Here is a 24,685-nt window from a genome sequence, read left to right as displayed (position 1 = left end):
AGAGAGAAAGGCCAGGTTACCCACAAAGGGAAGCCTATCAGACTAACAGGGGACTTTTCAGTGGAAACCCTACAAACCAGAAGAAATTGGGGGCCAGTATTCAGCATTCTTAAAGACAAGAATTTCCAACTTAGAATTTCATATCCAGCCGAACTAAGCTTCATAAGTGAAGGATAAATAAAATCATTCTCAGGTAAGCAAATGCTGTAGAAATTCATCACTACCCTGCCTCACTTGGAAGAGCTCCTGAAGGAAGCACTAAATATGAAAAGGAAAAACCATTAACAGCCAGTACAAAAGCACACTAGTAGTAACAGGTCAGTGACACTATGAAGCAACTACATAAACAAGTCTGCAAAATAACCAGCTAACGTCATGATGACAGGATAAAATTCACACATAACTATATTAAGCTAAATGTAAATGGACTAAATGCCCCAGTTACAAGACACAGAATGGCAAGCTGGATAAAGAGTCAAGCCCCATTGTTATCTTGTCTTCAAGAGACACATCTAATGTGCAAAAACACATATAGGCTCAAAATAAAGGGATGGAGGAAAATTTATCAAGCAAATAAAAACCAGAAAAAAATCAGGTGTTGCAATTCTAGTTTCTGACAAAATGGACTTACAATGATAAAAAAAGACAAGGGCATTGCATAATGGCAAAAGGTTCAATTCACTAAGAAGAGCTAACTATCCTAAGTATATATTCACCCAATACAGGAGCACCCAGATTCATAAAACAAATTCTTAGAGACTTATAAAGAGACTTAGACTATCACACAATAATAGCGGGAGAGTTTAACACCCACTGACAATATTAGACAGATAATTGAGACAGAAAATCATGAAAGATATCCAGGACCTGAACTCAGCTCTGGATCAGGTGGACCTGATACATATAGAACTCTCCACCACCAAAAAAACAAAAAACAACAACAGCCAAAAACCAGAATGCACATTCTTTTCATCACCACATTGAACTTTAAAATTGATTACATAGTGAAAAGTAAAACACTCCTAAGAAAATGCAAAATAATCAAAAACAACAGATAGTCTCTTAGATCACAGCAAAATCAAATTAAAACTCAAGAAGCTCACTTAGAACCACACAACTAATGGAAATTGAACAACCTGCTCCTGAATGACTCCTGAGCAACTAATGAAATTAAGCCGGAAATCAAGAAGTTTTTTGAAACTGAGAGAGAAGAGACAGCACACCAGAATCTCTGGGATGCAGCTAATACAGTTTTAAGAGGAAAATTTATAGCACCAAATGCCCACATCAAAAAGCTAGAAAGATTTCAAATTGACTACCCAACATTGCAAATAAAAGAACTGGAGAACCAAGAGCAAACAAATTCCAAAGTCAGCAGATGCAAAGAAATAACCAAGGTCAGAGCAGAGCTGAAGGCGATAGAGACATGAAAAACCCTTCAAACAATCAACAAATCCAGGAACTAGTTATTTGAAAAGTTAAATAGATCACTGGCCAGACTAATAAAGAAGAGAAGAGAAGAGAGAAGAATCAGACAGACACAATGAAATATGATAAGGGGACTATCACCATTGACCCCACATACATATGAACAACCATGAGATAATACTATAAACACCTCTATGCATATAAACTAGAAAATCGAGAAGAAATGGATAAATTCTTGGACACATGCACATTCCCAAGACTGGACCAGGAAGAAAGTACATCATTAAATAAACCAATAATGGGTTCTAAAATTGAGATAGTAATAGCCTACTAAGCAATAAAAGCCTAGGACCAGACAGAATTATAGCTGAATTCTACCAGAGGTACAGAGAAGAGCTGATATCATTTCTACTGAAACTTTCACAAAAAAGATTGAAAAGGAGGGACTCCTCCCTAATTCATTTTATGAGACCAACATTATCCTGATACCAAAACCTGGCGAAGATACAAAAAAAATAAATAAATAAAAAATAAAAAAATTAAAAAAAAATGGAAAACTGATGAATATCGATGGAAACATCCTCAATAAGATGCTGGCAAACCAAATCTGGCAGCACATCAAAAAGCTTATCCACCACAATCAGGTTGGCTTCATTCACGGAATGCAAGATTGGTTCAACATACACAAATCAATAAATTTAATTAATCATATAAACAAAACCAAAGACAGAAACCACATTACTAACTCAGTAGATGCAGTAAAGGTCTTCGATAAAATTCAACACTCTTCCATGTTAATAGCTCTTAGTAAACTAGGTATTGAAGGAATATACCTCAAAATAATAAGAACGATATATGACAAACCCACAGCCAGTGTCATACTGAATGGGCAAAGGCTGGAACCATTCCCTTGAAAATCAGCACAAGTCAAGGATGTCCTCTCTCACCACTCCTATTCAACATAGCATTAGAAGTTCTGGCTAGGGCAATCAGGCAAGAGAAAGAAATAAAATGTATTCAAATAGGAAGGGAAAAAGTCAGATTATCTTTGTTTGTAGATGACATGATCCTATATCTAAGAAACCTCATGATCTCAGTCCCAAAGCTTCTTAAGCTAACCAACGCCAGCAGAGTCTCAGGATACAAAATCAGTGTGCAAAGATTGTTAGCATTTCTATGTGTCAACAACAGGCATGCAGAGAGCCAAACCATGAATGAGCTCCCATTCACAATTGCTACAAAGAGAATAAAATACCTAGTAATATAGCTAACAGGGGACATAAGGGACCTCTTTCAGGAGAACTACAAACCACTTCTCAAGGAAATAAGAGAGGACACAAATGGAAAAACATTCCATGATCATGGATAGGAAAAATCAATATTTGAAAATGGCCATACTGCCCAAAACAATTTATAGATTCAATGCTATTCCCATTAGACTACAATTGACATTTTTCACAGAATTAGAAAAGACTTTGAAAATTCATATGGAACTGAAAAAGAGCCTGTATAGCCAAGACAATCTAAAACAAAAAGAACAAAGCTGGAGGCATCATGCTACCTGACTTCAAACTTATACTACAAGGCTACAGTAACCAAAACAGCATGGTACTGGTACAAAAACAGACACGTATGCCAAATGGAACAGAGTAGAGAACTCAGAAATAAGTCCATACACCTAGAACCATACGATCTTTGAGAAACCTGACCAAAAAAAGCAATGGGAAAAGGGTTACCTATTTAATAATTGGTGGTGGGAGAACTAGCTAGCCATATGCATACAATTGAAACTGGACCCCTTCCTTACACCTTTTACAAAAATTAAGATGGATTAAAGACTTAAAAGTAGTTCCCAAAACTATAAAACCCCTAGAAGAAAATCTGGCAATATAATTCCTAGAAAAAAATTTTGGCAATATCATTCAGGACATAGGCATGGACAAATATTTCATAACAAAAACACCAAAAGCAATTGCAACAAAAGCAGAAATTGACAAGTGGGATCCAATGCAACTAAAGAGCTTATGTACAGCAAAAGAAACTATCATCAGAGTGAACAGGCAACCTATACAATGGGAGAACATTTTTGCCAACTGTCCATCAAAGGTCTAATATGCAGAGTCTACAAGGCACTTAACCAAATTTACAAGAAGAAAACAAACAACCTTATTTAAAACTAGGCAAAGTACATGAACAGACTTCTCAAAAGAAGACATTCATGCAGTCAAATATTTAAAAAAAGCTCAACATTACTGATCATTAGAGAAATGCAAATCAAAACCACAATGAGAGACCATCTCACACCAGTTAGAATGGTGATGATTTAAAAAGTCCAGAAACAACAGATGTTGGTGAGGTTGTGGAGAAAAAATGATTGCTTCTACAATGCTAGTGGGATTGTAAATTAGTTCAACCATTGTGGAAGACAGTGTGGCAATTCCTTAAAAATCTAGAAGCAGAAATACCATTTGACCCAGCAATCCCATTACTGGGTGTATGCCAAAAGGTATACAAATCATTCTGTTATAAAGATACACGTGTATGTATGTCCGTTGCAGCACTATTCACAATAGCAAAGACATGAATTCAACCCAAATGCCCATCAACAGTAGACTGGATTAAGAAAATGTGGTACATATTCACTATGGAATACTATGCAGACATAAAATGGAATGAGATCATGTCCTTTGCATGGACATGGGTGGAGCTAGAGGTTGTTATCCTCAGAAAACTAATGCAGGAACAGAAAACCAAACACTGCATGTTCTTACTTATGATTGGGAGCTGAACGATCAGAACACATGGACACATGGTGGGGAACAATACACACTGGGGCCTGTCACCGGGGGGGAGGAGAGGGAGAGCATCAGGAAGAACAGCTAATGTGTGCTGGGCTTAATACCTGAGTGATGGGTTGATCTGTGCAGCAAACCACCATGGTGCATGTTTCTGTAACAAACCTGAACATCCTGCACATGTATCCTGGAACTTAAAAGTTGATTTAAAAATGTACATTGCAAAACATTATTCAATCAATTACAAGAAAGAACTACATACTTATGAACTGACTGGGAAAGATACCAATTACATATTGTTAAGGTGGTATGATGCAGAGTGACCCGTATAGTATGGTTCCTTTATGTCAAAAATCATGTATTTGTATATTTGTCCATATCTTAGGGAAGTGACCTGAAAAAGGATGTTAAATGAGGTATTGTAAACTGGTAAAATTGATCACTTCTAAGGAGAGTGAGATAGGAAAGAGAGTGTGTATGGGGGTGGGGGATAAAAAAGGACTTGCTTTTCTTACTATATTTTTGATTTGTTTGAAGTTTTGTAAGTGAGAATGTTAATACTCATGAACTCATTCAAAATAGAAAAAGCCAAATTGTATTTTCTCCACTGTATTTACTTTCTGCCTATAGCTTTTTAATAATCTTTTGTTTTTATTTTATAAGTTATGTTTCAGTTGGACAATGTAATGTCCTTGTGAAATTGTTACTGCATTCAAGTTAGTTGACATACCCATCACTTCATGTATTTACCCTTTCTACATGTATGTGATGAGAATATTCAAGATCTAAAACTTTTAGTTATGTAGAATGAGTAAGTTCTAGAGACCTCATGTATGATGATGGTAGTGAATAATACTGTACTATATGCTTACAGATTGTTAAGTGATAATGCCTATCTCACAGTACCAAAACATGGAGCATAAAGGCCAGAGGCAGAAGACTTTTTCTCTGTCCGCTGCAACTGCTCTTGCTTACCTGGGTCCATCTTGGGTTTCTCATGCTCAAGTTCAGACCTTTTGGTTCTAGGGACATTTTAAATTTATGTACCAGGCTGGCTTGAAGGGTTAGAGATAGACTCCGGTAAATACTTTTATTTACTGACATCTGTCACTTCTTGGTAATAGCCAAGAGCAGTGGCCAGTACTTAATGCGTACTTACTGTGTCGAGCATGATGTTAAACACTATAGAGGGTTATTTCATATAGTTCTCACAAAAACTCCGTGAAAGAGGTATATTATCATTGTTTTATAATTAGGAAAATGAGGGCTTAAAGAAGTTGTTTGATTCAACTTAAAACTATGTATTTCTAAATATATTTGTCACTTTATAAATTTATGTGTATTTAATTTGCAAGTTATGGAAATAAAGTGATAGGAAATTAACAATAGCAGATATGTGTCCTAAGTTTAGAATGGCATTATTTAAACTGCCTGCCAAATTTTATGTGCATGAGGGATTCCTTCATTAGTTTGGTGGTACTGCCTGGTGGTAAGGTCTACAGCATGTGGCATTACCCTCGTCATAATGCACAGTGATTGTTGGCCAGCACTAATAAAATCCTTTTCAGTTACTACGTGTACCCTTCAAGTATCCTGAGATGATGCCTTATGGAGTCCTGTGTCCATTTCAAGTAACAATCGTGACTAAAACATACAAATGTGAGCCAGAAAGCCCATAGAAAAAGAAATAGAAAAAGGCTGACACCAATGGAGTAAAAGCCTAGGTTCTCAGATGCATGAAAAAAGGTGAATTAATGAGCATTATGGGGTTTATCTTTTACCTTCGTGTGTAACACTTCATATGCAAGAATTCCCAGTGGATTCATACCTTATGTCTATTGTAGATCTATTGGACAGTCTCAGGGACTCTGTTTCTTTTCATGAATAAACATTTTTAGTATGTTCACATATTTATGTAAACTGTTTATTTACAGTTCATATTGATGTGATACAAAAAAAGGGAAGCATAAACTGTTTTGTTTTTACCTACCAAAATATATCTCCTTTTTTATTATGCCAAATTTAAGTTTGATTTAAGTGTTTTTGAATCACCACTTTCCAAGAACCCAACCAACAGGTAAATTGAGAGATGTTAATATATATGTTTCTGAGTTGTTTTTAAAGAATCGAAGCCCCGCAAAAGAAAAAGGAAAAATACTAAATAGGAGGAATTACCACTCAGAATCTAGAGAATCTAGGGCATCAAGTAAAATGCAGTTAGATACTTCTTATTACTCTTAGAAGTGTTCTGGTTTTTAAAAGAAGGTGATATTTTCTCAGTCAATTCATATCACAACTGACCTTGTAAAAGGAACATTGAGCAACATAGTATTTTTATTTATGGCTTTACAACAAATAGATAGGTGATTTTTTTTTTTTTTTTTTTTTTCTTTAATGTCTACCCTCAGTAACAGTCCCAGGACATAAATAAGTGAAGGTAATTCTGTTGGGAGTGTAGGTTGAGCTAATAAGCATAAAAATGATAAAGTATTTGAAAGTTCTGAAAATTCTGTGGGGTAGTGAACAATGAATTGTGGTTGGGCAATTAATGAAAACTTCATAGAGGAGAAGGCATGGAAATACCTGTGATGGTGGTGACAATAGTTATGCTGGCTACTAAATGTGAGCCAACAAAAAGCCCATGAAACAGATACTATTACTATGTGCAACTGATTCAGAGAAGATGAATAGTTTGGCAACAGCCACAAAGCTAATAAAAAGTGAAATTCAGGTTTAGACTCTCATGTATCCCATTTCAAAGATTACAATCTAATTCTAAAAATAAGATATGTATTTAAAATAAATGGGTAACAATACCAGACAATATATAGGAGCAAATGAGGGCTCTGCACCATGAGTATAAGAGAAGATGTGAAGGAGATAGAGTTTCTACTGTGGAGGTTAGGCCAGGCTTCCCAGACAGACAGCAAAGTAATGTGCCTCCTATTCTTTACACAGTCACAACCTCACATTGTGTGAGCTTTCCACAATTGTATGACCAACCTGAAGTCTCAGTGAATGCTTTCAACTAGCTCACAAGGGGATAGAGGCATTTTCTCTATAAATAAATTGTCTGCCATGTTGGGTCAAATCTTTCCGCATGCTTATATGAAAACAAAACTCATCTCTGTTAAAAGCAAGTTATATTCTGCATGCTGTGATTTCCTACACAATCCTTTTCTCAAGAAAGATCAGGTTATTATTGAATCGTCTCTAGTCTGAGGTACCATAGGGCACATTCTCTGGAATGGATCATTTATTTCAGGAGCAGGAATGTAGAACCAAAGGTCATAGGTATTTGGCTTCATTTATTTTCTGGACTTAAAGTCAGTTAATGACATATTCTAAATTCAAACAACTGCAGGGAAGAAATGCTTTACACTTTTAGATATTTTTAAAATGTGTTTTAGTAGATTATCTCAATTTCTGCTAAGGGAATAGCATGTGTTTTGGAGTTGTAATTATGTATAATTTTGTCAATTTCCATGTTTTATGCAGTATTGTGTCCTAAATATCTAATACAAGTGTAATATGAATGATTAATTCATTAATGTTTCACACTAGCACAAGACAGCACTTTGCTGACCTCTTTGCCATGATAGTAGGTTAGCTTTTATTGCAGATCTTAACAGGGGCTACAAACTATAGCCTGCAGGCCTGATTTGGTCCACTGTCTGATTTTTATAAAGTTTTCAAAGTTTTATTGGAACACAGCCATGCTTATTCCATCACATATTTTCTGTGGCTGCTTTCACAGAATAATGGCAGATTTGAGTAGACCATATGGTCCACAAAGCCTAAAATATTTACTATCTGGTCCTTTACAGCAAAAGTTTGCCAAGCCCTAGATTATAACATCGTGACTCAGGAAATGCTGTATTTTAATCTTTCTTTGCCTATTCCCAAACCCAGGAAGGACTTGAAGTTTTCATAAGTAGAGTTGATAAAACTCTAGCAGTTGGTGCAAAATGATGAGAAAAGCACAGCCAGTGAAGACAGAAAGGCTTGAGTCTTGGTTTAACTCTTTTTTACCTGTGCTGCCTTACATAAACTATTCATTCTTGCTAAGCCTCAGCTTTCTTATTGGTGACATGTATATGTATATATATGTCACTTATACATGTGTATAGTATATATACATATATATACATGTATATACATACACACATGTATATGTATATACATGTATGTATGTAACTCCACAAATAAAAGATACATACATGAATATACCTGTATGTATATATCTCCACAAATAAGAGATAGAGATTTATTTTCAATAATATTTAAAGTTGATACTATTGTTATAGCTGAAACTGTAACATTTCTATTATAAGACATAATCAATTATTAAAATAATAGCTTATTTTAGAGTTGCGTTGGTTCAGATTAGTTACTTTTCAATCATGTTTTGGTGACATCTTACGTTATCTCTGGGAATCTCAAAGCTGGCTGTGTAGTTTTCTTTACTGAGTAGTTATCATTCAATTTGATACTTTTCATGTTATTATACGGTCACTTAAAGAAAGTATTTCTAGGAACACATTTAAAACAGTAAATATTTGTGGAAGGCATTATGTTAGACCCAGAGCATATAAAAATAAGTAAGACTTTGATGTAAAGAAGTTCTAAACTGGGAGGCAGAAGCTGGAAAAGACACATATGATTAACACACAAGGAATTGAACAGTGGTATAAGGAAGACACTAATGAGATTCTTGGAGTAGAATGTATTCACAATATGGTAGATATCAGATGTAATATGGAAAATCAGAGACTTCGTAGAAGTAAAGAAATTTGAGATGAGCTAAGAGAAGGTAAAGGAAAGCATTCCATGGAAAGGGGATACTAGGGAAGAAACAGAGAAATAGGGAAGCATGGGGTGTTCTGATAACGGGGGGAGCTGTTTTGACTGTAGCATACGTACATGTATAATGCTGGTGGGATGCACTATCAGAAGCGAACACGAGGGCTAATGTACTTGAGAGCCACTAAGCCAGAACATATTGCAATTAGCAGGGTGAGTTCTAATAAAGACTTAAGTTGTATGATGACACTGGAAATGAGAAAAATCATTTTGAGAGTTGATGCAGATTTTTCTGAGTGCTTACAGATGCTTTTATATTCTCTCTTTCATCTGGTCCTCATAACCTTCCTGCGGTAGTAAATATTATCGCCAGTGAACAGAGGAGGCAAGGGAGGCACAGAGAGGCTGAAGACAGGTAGTGAGGGGAGGTGTTGATTGAAGCTCAGTTATTTGGGCTCTAAGTCCGATGTTCCTATATCACTTTATCATTGCTGGTTGTGTGAGGAAAGCAAAGAGAGGGAGGATTCAAAGATAATGCTGAGGTTTCTGACCTGAGTGAGAGTTTAGAATTATAAAGAAAAACAGGCTTAAGAGGAGAAGAGTTTATATTTGACTTAGATCTTATGGCATTTGAAGGCATGATGAGTGATCCAGTGAAGTGTGCTTAGAAAAAAGTTGGAAATACAGCTGCGGGGTCAGATGGCCCATGTAGAAACCTTTCTCTTGCTCTACAAGGCTAGTAAGCTTCCTTGGTGTCCTTAGGCTGCCTCTTCTCTTCCCATGTCTTTCTGGGCTATTTCAATTGCTTGATTGTCCTCCCACTGACTGAGAAGCCACAGAGCTTTAGAAAAAAGAGAAATAAGGGACGGAATGATAATGTCACCTTCTAGGGCCATGAGCTTCTATCTTCATCTCCCTGTTGGAATTCGGGGAGAGTGTCTTGGATTTTATGTGAGCCTGACTGTGCTTTCCTTGGACAGCTTTGGACTTGGGATTGATGGGCAGGAGCCACGTTCTGAATTCTGCTGTCTTGATGTTATCAGATGTTTGTTATCTTTTTGATTTCAAGACATACCAGAAGAACCTGGGAGTGCCTTTGAAAATACCTGGGGAAGTAGAATTTAGGCACTGTCTATCTGGTAAGTAAGTATAAACAATTTTTCTTAAAAATAAGATAAATGAATTGATCACACAGTAGAAAACTGCCTGATTTATTCTACAACAGTGTGGGCAGCCAATACCCTAGCAGTCTTCTGAATATTTTGCTGAGCAAATCTTCTGGACAAAGTATTTGTTCCATGGAGAACAACATGATTAGAATTGAGAGATACAAGAGTTTTTATTTATTTATTTATTTATTTAATTTTTTTTTTTTTTTGATATGGAGTCTCACTCTGTCACCCAGGCTGGAATGCAATGACACGATCTTGGCTCACTGCAACCTCCACCTCCCAGGTTCAAGCGATTCTCCTGCCTCAGCCTCCTGAGTAACTGGGATTACAGGCTCATGCTACCATGCCCAGCTAATTTTTGTATTTTTAGTAAAGACGAGGTTTCAACATTTTGGCCAGGCTGGTCTTAAACTACTGACCTTGTGATCCACCCGCCTCAGCCTCTGGAAGTGCTGGGATTACAGGCGTGAGCCACCGCACCTGGCGAGATACAGGATTTTTTTTTTTTTTTTAACCTGGCTCTAAGACACACTAGATGAGTTCATTTTCCATAAAATGTCACCAAATGCCCTGAGTTCCAAAAAAAAAAAGGGAAAACAAATGTTATAAGAAAGACTAAAGTACACTCTGAAGAAACTCTACGAAGGAGGCACTCATCTTCCCTTTGTTTTGACATCTCTTTTACTCTCCTAATGCCTTTCATTCCTGTTTCCCTTTTTTGGTTTCTCAAACCTCTGCCAGTTCTTCCAATCATGAGCCAAGAAGTGAACTTAGCAAAATGTATTCTTCCATCATCACTGCCTCTCAACTGCCTGAAAGGGTCAAAAATGATATAACAACAACATGGTTTTGAACCCTGCAAAGTTCTTTAAATAAAAGGCAAAATCCTAATATAATCTTACAGCATTGACATAGGAGAAAATTACTATAATTATGCAAATTAAAATAAGTCAACAAGTTTCAGAATACAATGCACGATAAGTAATGTTTTTAAAAATAACAGTAACCGAGCCTGGTCATTTGCACTTAATAATAGGCTCAGGAGGGAGCCTAGTGTCTGAGGAGAAACAGCTGTGGAAATAGATATATTGTGGCTTTGATAGGTTCTCTCTAGTAGTTTTATTTTTGTATTTGCTTTAGATTATGGAAAGCTCCCAGAGTGCCCTGCTATTGAAATTCCTATCATTCCCAGGGCTTTCATTAAGTCATTGGAGTTGACAGAACTTGAATTGAGGAGGCCTACTGCTATGTCAGTTTATGCCAGGGTGATATTATCAGGGCCCTGGCAACCCTGTGCTCGGGCTTTCACTTATGTCTGGAGTTGTTTCACTGTGAAACATAAGGCATACATGCCTCCATTTGATTTTAAAAGGCATTGAATATGGTCTATTCCAGCAGTAAGGGCTTCAAAAGATCCAGAAGACAGGATGATAACAAAGTGGATATTTTGGCATCATGGAGCAATGAGCTTTGAAATCAGAAGTGCCCAGGCTTAAATCTCATACCTCCCATTCATTAGTGGGGTCATCTCAGGAAGTGATCCAAATTTTCAGAGCCATGAATTTCTCTTTTCAAAAATGAGAATAATCCCAGCTATCATAGAAGTAATGTGAAAGTCAAATGTTAAAAGGTCAATAAGCCCTGAGCCGAGCAGGTATGTGGTAGGAGTTTAATAAATATTATTTCCTTTCTATTGACCTAATTTGAAAATAATCATTGCTTGTAGGAGTATCCTTCCATTTCTTTTCACTTGGGTGAATCTTTGAGATATAGGTGTTATTTCTTGGTTTTAGGGCAAATTTGGCCCTGAGAACCCAAGGTTGGCTAGGGTTGTAACCACTTTCATTTAATTTTGGAAATAAATAAAATACCATTTGCAGCATGTTGGCATTGTGGTTTGCTTCTCATGGCTCCCTCCATCTCTCATATACCTTGCTGAATAACAGGTGTCAATGTTTTATCCCAGCAGAGCTGGAAGCAGTTGCAGCAACATGCTAGCAGAATGGCAAATGTTGATCATGTACAGTGATTTGTGGTTTTTCTGTCTCTTTGCGAAACCTCTTGATGCAAACCAGCTCCCATTTCCGGAGAAACAGGAAACACACCCATTTCACAATGAGTAATAAAACTTACTATAGTCCAAACCAAATCTAAGACGAATGTTTGGGTATACAGAAAGTGTTTTATTTAGCACATGTTGCTCATAGCACAAGCATTTTAAGATCAAAAGTTTCTTTTCTTTCACATTTGTTACTTCTTTCTATGCAAGCATAGGACTTTTCCATGGGTTTCATTATTGTTGAAGGAAAAAAAAGTTAACATGCTGGATCAATGAAAACATTTGTCTACTAATGAGAGAAATAGGAAAGAAGTGAGTAACTCAGTCCTAGCTGGGCTACATCCTCTACAAAGCCAGCAGACAGAGTTGCTCCCTTTTGGCCCATAAGAAGAGTGTACAGCCTTGTTGGACATTAAGGTGCTTCTTAGTATTTATTCATCTGGATACAGGTGCATTATCCTGATAGTTTAGAGCCAGTCCTGGCCAAAGTTGGGATACAGAAAAGCTTGATCCTATGAGGGTACTTTTCTCACGTTGTGGCTTTCCTTCCTTATTCCTGGCTACCTGGTCTTTGGATTCTCTCCTTAGTAGGACCTAGACTCCTATTTTTCCCCTATCATCCTCCTCTTATAAAAGTCTGACATCTGTCATCATCAATGTTAATGACTGCCAGCCTTCTAGAGACATTTATATATTAACAGAGAAAATTCTCTGAACATATTTCCTAAAGTTGGATCTTAATTAACAAGTATATGTGCATAAGTCATTTTCAGGCAGGGACCCACTCTTTCTTCATTATTCAGATTATATTACATGAGATAATAAGATGCCACAGAAAAATGGGGACAGGAGCTAGTTCTTTTATGAACTTGCCCTTAAGTTGCATTGCTTTAAACTATGATGTATGTTCAGTTAAAAGATCATTAACGTAGATTCTAAAGTGCATGATGTATTAGCTTATGGTAGAACAACACTCCCACCGAGAACAACAGAAAAATGGTACAAAATATTAAAAAGATGTATTTGAAGAATTTGGTGAACAGTTGAGGTAACTTAGGGGCCAAGTTACTAGAAAAGAAAGTAATTACTGAGAGAAGAGCTGATATTTTGTGAGCTGCTTTCCTTCCAGAGATACTTACCATTCTTGACTGGTAGAGTCTAAAAATCCTAGAGAGGGTTGCAGCTAAAAGGCAGAGAAGCCAGCAGAGCTTCTGATAAATTCACAATGTAAAGAAAACAATGAAAGCTTAGGGTTATGAAGGCTGCTAGGATTTGAGAGACCAGCATCCCAGAGAGAGGGCAGATGCTGGAGGGTCCAAGATGCTAGAGGTACCCAACCTTTATGAATCTCCCCTTGAAATTTTTGTGGAATTCTTAGGCAGATCAGGAAGCTAAGCAAACCAGGAAGTCACACTCTGACAAGTGGAGTGAGGCATCTTTGGGCAGTCTCATGGAGATAAAGAGACAAAGAATTGGAGCCATGACCTGTTAAGCAGAAAGAGCTTACCAGTCTCTCAGTAAGGAGAGGGCTCACATTGGAGGGGTGAACCAGAGTTAGATGAAGGTTTACAAAAATGTAACCCAGCCATGATCTACTTAAGTCTCTTCTGAATTGTAGTGATCTGCCCCCAGCTGCTAATGGGAATCTCAGAATGCATACAGTCTTTTCTTTATGGAAAAAAATTTGCCAGTTGCTTTTGATTTTTAGTAAAACAAGAATGTTTGGTTTAGATGGCAAGAAAAATTATTTTTATTGGGCATAAAGATGAATCTCTAGATTTCCAGGGTCTTAAAGCTTAACCTATACCCTTCAAGAGTTTTTTAGTGTTGGGTAATGATGATATACTGTTCTGAGCTGGTCTGAAGGCAGTAGGATAAACTTGTTTGACTGTCTAAAGTTTCATAATTTAATGTAAATTATCTTATTACCCGTATCTTGGTAAACATGTTCTCTCCTTTCCAATCCCATTATCAGTGCAACGTGAAAATACATTTTAGATATGGAGACTAGCGATCACAAGGATTAACATCAACTTATTTGTGTTTCAGTTTCTCCTTCCATATTTTGGGTCTCACTCTCACCACAGGTAGGAGATAACTGCAAAACATACGAGATAATACAGAGAGGGCTTTATGATACTGAAAAATGCAAGGAACTCAGTAAAGATCAAGAGTTCCTATCATGTTATTAAGGAGAAGAGAAAATTCTGACCTGCTTTGCACAGAACTTACTACACCACAGTGAGTAGGCAAGGATCTCATTTGGGTGACTGAGCCAGATATTTAATGTGGACAAAAAAGAAAGGGCTATGATTGTAGCCATTCTATGAAGAGAATGTTGCAATAGGAACACGAAATCATGGGGCATGCAATAACACTTTCTAGGCTTCAAGATATAGTTTGTTCTAAACTCTTTTAATTTAGTCCCTGCACATTATGTAAATGATGTAAGCAAGTGTTAATGATATTTATAATAGAATTGATTTAGAAGCATTATAAGCCAAATGGGATACTTTAGAGATGAGTCATGGCAGTTTAATAGGTTCAGGTACTGGTCATTTGTTTTCCAGAACTGTACTGTGTTGCCCGTTCCAATGGGAAAGGTATTAGAGAATAGAAGTCTATATGACCTTTTGGTTATTATCTTCCACCTCCTTTTTTTTTTCTTTTTCTTTTTTTTTTTTTGCTTGTAGGTCTGTGAAGAGTAACAATTGTGACCTTGGAAATGATCTCTTCTTGAAGACAGTTTTGCAGTTATGTTTGTTTCAGTACCTGGGGCTCATGAGAAGGGTTTTGGCTATATCATTATCCTGTATCTGGGATAGTGTCTGGCACAGAGTTGGTACTCTGAGTATTTTGCTATCTTTTATCGACCGACCAAATAAAAAACTGAAAGACTGACTTAATGCCGAGGACTTGGTCAAGGTAGCTAGAGCAAAATGGGGAGTGAAACCAGCTTCCAGATGGCAGGCCAAGAAGACAACGATGCAAAATCCCAACATCTATTTGGTGACTTAGAGAAAATTTAAAATAGAAAATAGAGTTCCTTATATTCTCCCTGCCAATGGAGCAAAAACAGTCTATATTAAGAGTAATACTGAATGCAGTAACTGGCAAAATTAGAAACCTTACTGAGAGTGACAGCAAGTGGAATGACAGAGAGAGGAATACTACCAAATGAGGCTGTAATTTGGTTTATAAGGTACCCCTAAGTGAAAATTCAACCTAGACAGGGTTTTCCTGTTAAAATTTGTAAAAGTTTTGAATCACTCTCCATCTTATAGAAAATTGCAATTACAAAATGAAGAACAAATTTGTCTGCACCATTTGAGGATAAGATGCTAATCTCATGTCCCATCAACTCTGAATACTTTAATGTGTATTTCCTACCATCATGACATTTCCCCACATAACCACAACACAATCATCAAAATCAGGAAATTGACACTGATACATAACTACTGTATAATTCTTAGACCCTATTTAAGTCTTACAATTTTCTCAGTAATGTCTCTTTAGAGCAAAAATATCTTGTTCAGAATCATGTCTTTCATTTTGTTGTGTATTTTTTGTCTCTTCCAATCTGAAACAGTTTCTTCATCTTTCCTTGGCTCTCATGACCTTGATACTTTTGAAAATTATAGGCTAGTTATTTTGTAGGTTGTCCCTCTGCTTGGGTTGGTCTGATGTTTCCTAATGAGTAGAATCATGTCATGCATCTTTGGCAGAAATATCCCAGAAGCAACACTGTGTTCTCACGTAGCCTATCAGGTGCATAAAATTTTGATCTGTCCTGTTGCAGATGTCATTACTTTGATCACTTGATGAATATGGCGTCTGCCAGTCTTCACCACCGAAATGTTACTCTTTCTCTTTTGTAATTTGTAAGTATTTGATGGGAGGATATTTTGAAACTATGTAAATATCCCATTCTTTATAAAACTGGTATCATTCATTCATTCATTTCCCTATTAAACTTTCAATGTAATCATTCATTTATTTGTAGCAGTAAGGATTTATAATTTCCTAGTCAAGTGACTATAATTTGTAATTTTCATTATGTTTGAATTATCCCCAATTTGTCCAGATTTTCTCCTTCAAGTCAGTTTATCTGTCCTTTAAACATGTCACTATTATTTTTTGAGTACTCCTTTGCTTTCTGGTATTAAAGAAGCATTCCAGAATGATTGTATACTTTTTTGCCTTAGTCTTGAAATGAGCCATTTCTCCAAGGGGCCTTGATTCCATTTAGTGGTACATGGTACTTAGTAAATAGTTTGTGTGCTCATTGCTATTGAGGTGTCACCGTTCCCAGGCCCTTTCAATTACATTTATTTCTCTCTATACATTTCTATGTTTATATCTCTCTATATATTTATGTCTCTGCCCTTGTCTATCCACTGCACTCCAGCTGGGCAACAGAGTGATACTCCATCTAAGAAAAAAAAAAAAATCATGAGCTCATACCAATACCCCCAATTTCTCTGCCACTCTCTATAGGATGAATTATAGCTTTCTCCCTTTCCATGTTTAGAGTTTCATTTTTTAACAGTGAGATGCCTGGTTCCCATTATCCTTGATGTATTTACTTATTTAACTAGTCTCCATCTTTGTAATCAATTCCCAAGTGGTACCAACCCCCCAGCCCTCACAAATGTCTACTCACTCTGCCTGGGCTTTGACAACCTTTTCTGCTACCCCACACATAGAGACACTTATCATTCTATCCCATCTCTGGTTCATAATTGCCAACCACTGCTGCCACTGGTTTGGGGTGTGGAGGTGACAGGGAAGGTGGGAGGGCTCTGACCCCACTCAGGAGTTCACGTTATTCTCTGAGCCATGTGTCCTCCACGTTTACCTTACCTAACCTTCTTCAATGGTTTTAGAACTGAATTGTCCTTGAAGGGAATGAAAGAAAAGAAAAAAAAAAAAGGAAGAAAACCTTTTTTTAAAGTCCTAAAAATAAAAATGTCAGCTTTCCCATTATTGAAAGATCTTATCTATTTGATACTTTGAACCAATATATATATTTTAAAAACATATACAGCCACCATATTTCTAGGTTTTGAAGGATGAGAATCTATTTTGGGGTTCACTTTGTAGATTTGGGGGTGTGGGTTTTGTTAATCCTTTCTGTGCTTGAGTGAGGTCATGGCTTTCACATTGTACTCCACAGCCCCACATTCTAGGGGCTTCACTGAGAAAGCATAGGGTATGGGGCTGTTGCAGAGTCATAGAGACTTGCCTTTGTTTCTCGCCCTGCTTTTACCAGAAAATTCTGTTTCTGTGTTATATATCAGATTTCCACATGAGATTTCAGCCAAAAATAAAAGGTTTCAAATGCTTAAAGTGTTTGAAAACCAGAGTTAGATGATCTCTCTGAGAGTGCCAGCTGGGAGTTATAAGAATTAAGCTTTGAAATTCCTACTTAAGTGTACATTTTTTCTTCATGAATATGAGCAACAATAATTTTCTGTCATTTACAAATGTTTTAGTATCCCTGTATGATTTTATATATATGATTATTTTAGATTATTTTTAAAATATGGAAGAATGGAAAACAATTACCTGTCCCCTTATTACCCTGCCCCTGACACATTTGACAAAATCACCCTCAAGATATCAAAATGCTTTCTTCCAGTATTTTTATTGTGCTTTATTATTTTCATAATGATTGTAAGCATAACATATATAATTACTCTTAACTATCAATTTTCTAAATATAGGTTTTCTGGGATCTCAATTTCAAGAAAATATAAAGCAGTAGTTTTCATTTACTTATTAATTTTTACACTGAAATATGAAGCTCCTATCCTGTCCTCATTGAACTGAATTCTGATGGGAGAAGGGACTAAGTAATCTCAAGTGTGGAAAGCATTGGAGACACAGAGTGCCGTGGGAGTATGTAATGGGCAGTCTTTACTTATTCTGGGGCAGGTCAGGAGTAAGCAAGAATCGGTGAGGACTTTTTGGTGAAAAAACATTTAAGGGGAGACATAAAGGTCTGTTAGCTGGTGAAAGGTGAGGAGCTGGGAGGGAGAAATGATTTTCAGACACAGAATGCAGCCAGTGCAACGTCCCTGTGGCAGGAAAGAGTAGGGCGTGGTCGAGGAGCCAAAAGAAATCCAGCATGGTGGAAGCATAGAAAACTAAGTGGCACAAAATGATATGAGAGAGGTAGTTAGGGTGCAACCTAGCTGTTTGAAAGATTTGATCTTTATCTTAGATGGAATGGGAATCACTAAAAGGACTGAAACAAGGAAATTACATGGTCAAATTTGAAGGTTGTTTTTTTTTTTTTTTTTTTTTTTTTTTTTTTTTTTTTTTTTTTTTTTGAGATAGAGTCTTACTGTGTCACCTAGGTTGGAGTGCAGTGGCACGATCTCGGCTCACTGCAACCTCCGCCTCCTGGGTTCAAGTGATTCTCCTGCCTCAGCCTCCCAATTAGCTGGGACTACAGGTGTGTGCCATCGCTCCCAGCTAATTTTTTGTATTTTTAATAGAGACGGGGTTTTACTGTGCTAGGCAAGATGGTCTCAAACTCCCGACTTTGTGATTTGCCTGCCTGGGCCTCCCAAAGTGTTGGGATTACTGGTGTGAGCCAATGCACCCAGCCCAAATTCGAGTTTTATAAACAAGTCTCTGGATGATTTATAAAGAATGAATGTGGGTTGGCAAGAGAGAATTCATCTCAACTAATTAGGAGGCTACTGACTAGTCTATGTGACAGATGTCAATGATTTGGACTAGGGTATAAGCATTTGGGTTAGGGAGTAAGGAACAAATGTCTAAGATATACAAACTTCAGAGTTGGGTGACTGATTTAGTGTGGGAGTGAGGGTGAGTGGAATATGCCAACCTTCCCAGTAGGCCTTCACATGGGAAAATCTGCTGCACAATGTTGACCACTTTCCCCCTGCGGGTAGGAGGTTGGGGTCAACCTGGGCTACTGTGGTTGAGGGAATCAGCACATCTTCTTCACCCCTATGGCCACAGTGATTGCTACACAGATGGGCACATCTCTCTTTAGCCCATCACATTCAACAAGTTTCAATTCTGGGACTTTTGTTTATACTATCAAGGAAGTGGACCCATCCTTTTTCACAACCTTCAAGGTTCAGCTGATTTAGAGACTGGAATTGTCCAGACTTGTCACTTTTGGTTGATATGAAAGGTAACAGCTGAAATGAGATATACTTGAGTCTATGACATTATTTGAAACCTGAATCAAGCTATGTCCTTCCTGCACACATTTTATATGTAAAAGTAAAAAATACTGTTTCTTATAAGATCACTTTGGGATGAGTTTCCTGTAATATGCAACTGAAAATATTCTCCCTGATATTCAACTGAAATTGAATGCCCCATTTGATGTAACAATTTAATTTTATTATAACACTTTGTTCTGATGATATATTTAAATAAAGTTGATATCATATTCCTATGTTGATTTAGTACTCTACACTGCTCCCTTTGGGTCTTGGTTTGTATTCTTTCAGAAATACACCTTAAGACAAGGATATAATTACAAATAATTTATCTGAAAAGTTTTCCCAAGAAACACCAGCAGGGAATTAAGATAAGAGAAGGAAGTCAATAAAATGTGTGTTCTAAGAAAACTACCTTTTTAGGTAGCTGGAACTTAATCCACCTGGGAAGTTTCTGGGAGACAGTGTAGTACATCCCTCAGTGTCATCATAATATAGGGAAGAAGAAGTTAATGGGTTGATTTCTTTACCAATTTATTGGTAATGAAGTTAATGTTTTTATTTCTTTACTTTATTTCAACCAATACTTTACCCATCGTAGGTTGAAAATTGCTTGGAGGGAATTAACTCTTTGATATGTTCAGTTTGCCGTACCTATAGGCCGACATAGTTCCTGTGTCCAGAAAATAGTGCTGGGGCAGTTGTAGGTATTTCCCAGTAACCAGCCTTTAGTAAGTGGAGATGAGTGCAAAAGGAAGTGGGTGGAGCACTACCAGCATCTGTTACCCACTTCTCAGCCCTTGTTAGACTCAGATTTTTTTTTTTAATCATTCAGTTCTTATCTTCAGTACCTTATATATTGTGCTTTTCCCTTGTAACCATACTCCTCCGTTGATTATTTCTTACCAGCACACAAACTTTCAGAAATCTGCCACCTAAATGAAAGTTTCTATGTTTCCTTCCAGTTACTTTATTTACCATCACTGTTTCACATCAAATTTTTTTGAAACAGTTGTATATCATTACAGTTTCTACTTCCTGACACCTGTTTTCTCATTAAACCAATCCAGTAGGATTTTTGTCCTTAACACTACACTGAAACTGCTCTTACAAAATTCATCGGTAATCTTTATGATCCCAAAATAAGTGGTTATTTCTCTACCTTCATCTTACTCAAACTTTCAGCATAATTCAAGAAAGATGCAACTCTTTCCTAAAGAATTTTTCCTTTTTTAAATGTATAGCTATATTTTCCCACCTCAGTGAAAGGAAACTCCTCAGTTCCCTCTAATAGCCCATTTTCTTGTGCCACCTGTGATTATGCCAAAGTTCCATCACCTATATATGACCCCCAACTTAATTCATTGAATCCTCTTGGCCACACTTAGCTCTGGACAACACAGACAACCATCTTGGTCTACTCGGCACTTGGCATATCTAGGAGTTACCTTAACATGTCCACAACAAAACTTATTTTTCATCCAACTTTTTCATTCACTAATCTTTTTCATTTCAGAAAATGTCTGTCACTTCCCTAGCTGCCCAAACAAAAATGTTTGGGCCATTCTTGATTTCATTTTTCTTCACCTCCCACATCTGACTCCATGAGCAAGTTCTTCTTTCTCCATCTCAAAAGTAAGTCCTGAATGTGCCAATTTCCCCATATTCGTCTCTACCATCCTAACACAAGGCATTATTATCTTTCCTCAACCTACTTGCAATAGCTTCCTAGCTGGTCTCTCTCTCCAGTCCTATACCCTTATAACCTACTTTTTGCACAGCAAACCAAGTGATAGTTTAAAATAATATGTTACTTCCTTCTTAGAATCTTCTTATGGTTTCCCATAATATTTAACAACAACAACAGCAACAGCAGCAACACGATCTGGCTCCTCCCTACCACTCTGATTCATTCATTTCCTATCACTTTCTTCTCTGCCCTCTGTTTACTAACCACACTTGTCTTCCTATTTTAGTGGTTCTTTACAGGGGCAATACCACACCCTGGAGGTGTTTTTATAGCTTGTGTGTGCATCTTTGCATGCTGTGACATTAGTAGCATTACTAACAGTGTGAGGATCACTAATTCCACATTTCCTGCTATATGAAGGGCAGATCCATGAGAGGAAGCACAGTTCTGTATCCTGCATGACTTTCAAATATCCTGACAGGTATTCACGTAGGCAAAAAATTTACTTATAATTATTTGAACCTAAAACCTAATTCTACTTTACATACAAAGTATTTTTGCATAATTTTTATATACACCAACATTTCTAGGAATGCAAGTACATTGTAAATTGAAGGAAGAGTGTAATTTGTTTTGTTAGAAACTCTGTCAAGAGTTGCTCACCATTTCAGAAAATCACATCACCAATGGCAACGCCATTTGCGGTATTTGAGTTGCCAATGCAGCACACCTGTACCCGACTCCATTTGCAGTTGTCACATTCATGCTGATTCTAAGTATAGATACAAACATCTGACTATTTCATATGGCTTCTTGTTATAATACCTGAACATTTTCATATAGAAATAAGTATCATTTTATTATAAATTGTCTTCCTATTCTCTTTATAGTGATGACATTATGTTAATCTTTTTGGAATTTGTGTAAATATATTTGATATAATTTCAGGGCAATCAAGGGGATTTTACAAACTGTCATTAAAGGAGGGTTCTGGGTCTTAAAGGTTTAGCCTGCTGCTGTAACACTTTAAGCTTGACGCTCCCCAAAGTGATCCAGGTACCGATTACATTCACCATAGTCCTGAACAATGAACAAATTCCTTCCGTAGATCTATAGCAGGAAGGTAGGATGATGTGCCAGTTTCTGAGAAAATTCTTTTATTAGTCTGGAATTAGTCTAGTACTGTGTTATACTAGAGGCAGAGATTATCAGCTGTTTAAAAAATGTTTTTACTCTTTGTCATCAGCTAGACTGTATTCTCCAGCATTCTTTACCATCAGTTGTGGCCAAATGACTGGGGAAACAGAAAAATTTTATTTGCAGCATGCACTATTTTCAGAGTTCTTTTTGTCTGTGTGTAACTCTACTTCTGGGGATCAGACTTTCAAAGGTGCAGTGTGCATTGACATTTTCGTCTTCATTTCTTCCCAATTATTTCCTGTGAGCTGCTTTCATGGAAAGGATTTAGAAAAATTGTAGGGTACGAGGGTATGTTATAAAAACAGCATTCTGATTATCCAAGACAGAGGTATAATAGAGAAGTGGTGGCAACATTTTTTATTTTATTGTTTTGTCTTCAGGTCTTACTTATACTGGGTTACGTGCAGAGAGTGGCGGCATTGGAAGTTAATGGTGTAGAACAATTTTAAATCAAGACCAACTGTATTTCTTAACACACCAGATAATAGACTGTGCAGTTGTCACAGGCTTATGGTGATCCATAGAGAAATGCTAATGGACAGAAGAAAAGAAAATAAGTCCTGTATTGTATGTAAAGGCTGTAACGTGTAAAACACTTAGAGGGGATGAAAAGGCATATTGCCCTTTGATGAAGCAAGTTTCAATGGACTTCAGGTTTCCACAATGATGACCCATTGCCAATGAGATCACCTGGCTGGAGTGAGTATGAGCAAGTATTTTGGGAACTTCTCTTTGCTATTCTAATTGGGATTTTCTTTCTTTCTGGCTATTCTCAACTGCTTAGGACACTTGAAGTATTTGCATGCCTTCTAAATGCAGGCAACTTTTCAGGATATCTGTGAAATTGTATTGTGAGGGTAAAAAAGCCAATTCCCTGATGTCAATTTCTCAGAGGGAGCTTTTCTTCTAGGAGACTCAGAATTTAGAATTGCACAGTCTATTCTTAGGAAGTAAAACACCTTATTGTTCTTCAGTGTTGTTATCAATCTTATAAGCTCAATTACCATGGCTTTATATTGAGTAATTGGGTTATGATTGATTCTCTGTTCCACTAGTACTAAGTAGCACTACAACTGTTTGCCGAGAAAATTTAGGACAATACTGTAATGACAGCTGAGGGACTGTTGGCTAGACCTTCATGTAAGTTATTTTCGGAAAAGTCACCTATTAGAAAACCTCATTGGCATCAGATAGTACTCTAAGATTCAACTTGATTAACTTTATGCAGAAATCAAGAAGCTATTCACAATAAAGCACTAATTAGAACAGTTTATTCTAACTATAATATCTAGAGGTTAAGTTGGGTTTAAAAATGTGCTTCACAACAGGCTAGTCAAATTTAGTAACATTTCTAATTGCTTATGGGGGCTTAATTCAGAGAAAATGTAGAACTAAATATACTATCAATATGTAAATACAATGCTAAAGAATATGGGAGCTACACATTTCACAAGATCCTATTTTAATCACAAATTATATTTTAGGGCAAAATATAACACATGACTAAATCAAATATTTGTTCTTCTGTGAAGTCTACTTTGGCAGGTATGCTCAGTCCTTCCTCCGAAAGTAATTTGTTCATACTTTATAGCACTGATATTGAATTATTATTATTAATAGTAATGGCAGCAGTTAGTTGGCAGGTCCTGTCCCTTATTGTCCTATATATCCTCATGGTTCGGCTCAATGCCAAGTGTACGGCAATTGCTCATCAAATGTTTGCTGAAATAAATTCCTACATGCATCTGTGCATTCATTAATCAATGAATGAACCAGTTCCATTGAAGACTGAATATGGTTTCTTCCACATCATGAGTGGAGTAGATCACGAGTCCTATTGAAATGGGAGAATCATGACCTTCCCATGACAACAATGATTTTAGATTTTATTGGTGAAAGGAATATAGCCTAATGTTATTTCACAATATCCAGCTTTCTGAAAGAGGGATACAAACTAAAGATTGAATTTTAAACTATCAGCAAAAAAGTGTTAAGAAATTATAAAATAGCATAAAATGTTAAGTGAACATGAGAACAAAAATTTGATTTTGTTTTAGGTGTAATTATTTAGATTAAAAAGCACAGCAAATTGAATTTTTTTTTCCTTCCTGGGGGACTGCTGCTTTCAATTGGCAAAAGTCAGCTGTTACATGAAAACGCTAGACTTTAAAGATCACGAGTGCAGGGTCAGAGTATGTGTTTGCTTGCCCGTGCATTGCCAGTAGTCAATGCAGAAGTAAGAATATATTAGGCTCTTAATAATATTTGTTGAATAAATAGATCAATGAATGAACCATGTTAATTTAACTGTAGTTTTCTTATAAGCA

At 36.7% G+C, this 24,685-nt stretch overlaps 1 long non-coding RNA gene across 1 annotated transcript; it reads right to left on the bottom strand.

The window, feature by feature from the left end:
- Window positions 1-972: 972 nt before the first annotated feature.
- Window positions 973-24,400, bottom strand: LOC116556928. The gene is made up of 3 exons (XR_004271260.1): window positions 24,387-24,400; window positions 14,486-14,488; window positions 973-1,200 (listed from the first exon to the last, which is right to left on the bottom strand). It is a non-coding gene; the product is annotated as an uncharacterized LOC116556928 (long non-coding RNA).
- Window positions 24,401-24,685: the final 285 nt, after the last annotated feature.

This window comes from Sapajus apella, unplaced genomic scaffold (genome assembly GCF_009761245.1).
Source record: "Sapajus apella isolate SASKATOON/1434 unplaced genomic scaffold, GSC_monkey_1.0 scaffold18, whole genome shotgun sequence".
Lineage (NCBI taxonomy): Eukaryota > Metazoa > Chordata > Mammalia > Primates > Cebidae > Sapajus > Sapajus apella.
This window is presented reverse-complemented; position numbering and strand designations above follow the sequence as displayed.